This window comes from Chiloscyllium plagiosum, unplaced genomic scaffold (assembly GCF_037043375.1).
Source record: "Chiloscyllium plagiosum isolate Xiang-an unplaced genomic scaffold, Cpla_swu_hap1 HiC_scaffold_14, whole genome shotgun sequence".
NCBI classification, from domain to species: Eukaryota; Metazoa; Chordata; class Chondrichthyes; order Orectolobiformes; family Hemiscylliidae; genus Chiloscyllium; species Chiloscyllium plagiosum.
The window spans coordinates 54,347,799-54,352,265 of NW_028270152.1; the positions used below are offsets into that span (position 1 = coordinate 54,347,799).

The 4,467-nt window shown below is 43.1% G+C and overlaps 1 pseudogene; it reads right to left on the minus strand.

Moving 5' to 3' along the window:
- Positions 1 to 1,981: 1,981 nt before the first annotated feature.
- Positions 1,982 to 3,058, minus strand: LOC122559211 (REST corepressor 3-like; annotated as a pseudogene).
- Positions 3,059 to 4,467: the final 1,409 nt, after the last annotated feature.

The following is a 4,467-nucleotide window of genomic DNA, read 5'->3' on the forward strand; positions in this document are numbered from 1 at the left end:
ACACTCTCACCAATACCTTACACAACTATGGCAAAACCATGCTGTTTTGATACTACTTTGATAATAAAGGCCAAAATCCCTTTTGCCTTCTTCATTACTTCGTGTACATTCATGCTAACTTCTTGTGATTTATACAGAAGAATAATCAGATTCCTGTGTAGGGTAGTATTCTGTAATCTCTCTCCATTTAAATAATATTCCATTCATCTATTCTTCCTCCCATTTCCTCCATCTGTTAATTTATTGCCCACTCACTTAAGTTTTGTGTGTTCCTTTGCAGGCTCTTTGTATTCTTCTCAGTTTTCTTGACTAACTCTCCCTCTCAAAGGGTCATGAATCTGGGGAATTCTTTACCACAGACTGAGTCTGGGTTGAGTCTGGGTCATTAAATATATTCAAGGCTGAGGAAGATAGATTTTTAAACAGTGAGGGAATTCCGGCTATGGGGGAAAAGCAGGAAAATGGATGAGGATTATCAGATCAGCAATGATCTCATTGAACAGAAGAGCAATCTTGATGGATGGAATGACCTACTTCTGTTCATACATCTTATGGTCTTATAGGTTACTTGCCCTTGCAGGAATGTTTAGAAAAAGAGAGCCTATTCTTAGAGTAAGTGACTGCCCATTTAAAACAAAGATGAGAAGAAATATCTTCTCACAGCTCGTGAATCTGTGGAGTTATTTATGGGATAGACAAATATTTAATCAATAAGAGAATCAAAGGTTATGAGAAAAAGACATGAAAATGGATTCAGGATTATCAGATTGGTCATGGTCTCATTGAATGGTGGAATAGACTTAAAGGCTTGAAAGCCCTACTTCTGCTCCTATGTCCTATGATTAGATTAGATTCCCTACAGTGTGGAAACAAGCCCTTTGGCACAACCAGTCCACACCGACTCTCCAAAGAGTAACCCATCCAGATCCATTCCCCTCTGACTAATGCACCTAACACTACAGACAATTTAGCATGGCCAATTCACCTAACCTGCACGTCTTTGGACTGTGGGAGGAAACCAGAGCACCCGGAGGAAACCCACGCAGACACAGGGAGAATGTGCAAACTCCACACAGACAGTCGCCCAAGGCTGGAATCGAATCTGGGACCCAACCACTGAGCCACCATGCCACCCCCTTTGTATGCTCTTTGTATCATCAATAACCTTAGTTATAACATAGTCTGTGTCTTCTTTCAAAACATTAATAGAGATTGTAAATAACTGAGGCAACAGCATTGATCCTTACAGTACTCCACTAGTTACAGTCTGCCAAACTTTAATTGGCCCATTTATCCTTATTTTCTGCTTCCTAGTGGTTAACACTCACATGCTATCCATGTTGATACATTACACTCAAACAACATGAGCTCTTGTCTTGTGTAGTAGGTTTTAAGTGATACTTTATCAAATGCCTCTTGGAAATCGCAATATACCCAAAGTTTCTTCTTTATCCATCTGCAGCATCCCAAAGAACTTTAATAAATTAGACAACCAGCAACATATCTGTGCTTTGGGAGACTGCCAAGGCCTACGCAAGAGGTATAATCATCTCTTATTCAGCTAGTCGGAAACAACAAAGGGGATAACAGCAATGTCTGCTTGAGGCAGCCGAGACCACGTGTTTTGATAGGCCATCCATGATTAAGTTACAGCGAATTACAGCTCTCTGGGCTGCTCTGAATTCTGTGCTTACTCAATGAAAAGAGAGATCTCTTTCGTGAAACAAAGGCTATTTGAGTATGGGATAGGCCAGGTAAATACCTGGCTTATTTGGCTTGGAAAAAGAGTGCCCCTCCCCCTCGCCCCTCCAAATCTATCACATCTATAAGAGAGGGAACTCGGACTCTTACTTGTGACTCTAAAAAGATTAATATGGCTTTTAGGAAATTCTACTCTGAGCTGTAGCAGTCAGAGGGCTGTGAGGACATGTTAGTAAAGATGGAGTCCCTTTTTTTTTAATTGTATGAAGTCCATCTTTATTTAGCAGTGAGAAGATTATAGCTTTTGTTATGAAACTCATTACTTTATACACGGTACACAAGAAACAAAATTTACGTCTGGGGAGTTTAAAAACTACACTACAGGTATCCAAATACCTGGCGCTTCAATGAGATTAGTTCCATATCAAGCTGTCTAAGAATGGTACTTGCTGCATTTGGGCTGCAGGACATGGCTCCAACATCTTCTTGGTGGTTGGCATTTGGATCGAAGAGGGTGGTGACGATGCTGCAAACTTGGAAGCTCACGCCTGACTGAACCAACTCTGCTGACCTGCATGGGTGGATCAGGATTACCCTCTTTCTTAGTTTCTTTAGTGGGATCATAATCACTGTCAGCAACATCGTTTGCAGCTCCTTCCTCCATCCCATCGTCACTTTCATCTTGATTGTTTCTACTTGCTAATTTTCGAGCTTGCCGATCCATCAAACTTGTTCGGGATCGAGTTTTCTTCCACGAGTAATAGTACTTCACTAGACTTGCAATTGACTTATCTGGTAGCATTTGCTGAATTCTGTGAAAGCTCTTTCCATGGAAACTGAAGGCCTGTTCAAACAGAACCTTATCTTCTACTGTCCATTAATCTGGAAAAGGGGTGAAGTTTGGCAAGTCGACCAATGACTTCTCTATGTTGTGTTTGTGCCAGAATAACATCCCCAAAGCCTGTTCCACATTATAGCCATGCTTCTCCTTTGCAACTGCAATATACTCATCCAATTTCATATCTGGAATGACATGATAAGGGGACCAAACCAGCATGCCACCAATTTCTTTATCGTTATATTTCGTAGCACCGGGGTTAAATTCTGGAATGGATGCCTGATAGTCAGAGCCCACTCGCATTCCGACATCGTGCTCATTGTCGCTGCCACTCTCTTCAGAATAGTGTCCATTGGAAGAAGCTCCAGCCGGGCTTTTGGTGCCGTTGGATCGGCCTTTCCCCAGGTATTCCGACCCTTTCTCCATCATTCCGGGCATTGCAAAAGCGTCTGATTGCAGAAGTTATAATATACAAGCAGACTACTGCAACTCGATGTGAGTTGGAAACAATGGAAGGAGGCCGATCGGAGTCCCTCTTTAAGAACCAGGACCTTCCAGGTGTGACTCCGGAGCAGGCGTCCCTTTTGAATGCTCCCTTAACAACGCAAGAGATACAGGAGGCAGCAAGGCAGCTCCAAAATGGTCAGGCACCCGGCCCAGATGGCCTTCCAAGTGAGGGCCCAGATGGCCTTCCAAGTGAGGTTTATAAGGAATTTCTGATTATATTGGCCGGGCCAACGCTGGACATGTGCAATTATTCAAACATTCGGGATCGCCTCCCGCCCTCTTTGAGAGAAACTAATATTTCTCTCATCGTCAAGAGAGGGAAGGCCCCAGAGGATCATGCTTCATATAGGCCCATTTTGCTGCTAAAATCAGATTTTAAAATTTTATCTAAGACATTAGCGTTGAGATTGGATAAGGTGTTGCCTTCTATTGTAAAGGAGGACCAGACAGGTTTTATTAAGGGCCATAGGTCCTTACTGAACATGGTATTCCTGATGAAGGGCTTTTGCCCGAAACATCGATTTTACCGCTCCTTGGATGCTGCCTGACTGCTTGCTCTTCCACCACCACTAATCCGGAATCTGGTTTCCAGAATCTGCAGTCATTGTTTTTACCCAGTACTGAACATGGTCCAGATGTGCCAGTGGAGGTCAATTCCAGACTTGGTGGTCTCCCTTGATGCAGAGAAGATGTTTGACTGGGTGGAATGGCCGTATCTTTTCAATGTGCTGGAGCGGTCTGGTCTTGGTGGGGTCTTTACCAGATGGGTGGAAGTGTTATACAGTGATCCGATGGCAGCAGTCCTTACTAATGGCATAAGACCTAATAATTTCAGTATTGGTAGAGGTAGCTGACAAGGTTGTCCCCTATTACCACTGTTGTTCATGTTGGAGATTGAGCCATTGGCGGAGGCTATCCAGAGGGACCCCAATATAGTTGCCCCGAAGGTGGAATCAAAGGCACATAAGATCACAGTCTATGCAGATGATGTTCTTTTCCTATCAAACCAGACAGTGTCTGTGCCTCATTTAATACAATGTATCAACTTATTTGACTCTTTCTCAGGATATAAGGTTAATTTTATGAAGTCAGAAGCCATGCCCATGGGACATTCTGGAGGGAATACTCAATCTTGAAGGTGATATCTGATTCCCTTTCAGGTGGTCACAGGGAGGTTTTCTGTACCTAGGCATTTTCATTACTCCCCCCTTTGACAAGATATATAAGGCCATCTTTGTGCACTTGCTCAATAAGATAAGGCAGGATCTTCAGTGTTGGGAGGTTCTTCCAATATCTTGGTTAGGCCAAATAGCTCTTACTAAAATGAATGTTCCACCTCGCTTATTATATCCCATGTGAATGCTCCCCCTAATGCTGCTGAGGAAAACGTGGCAGAGACTCAACAGTTGGCTCGGTTCTTT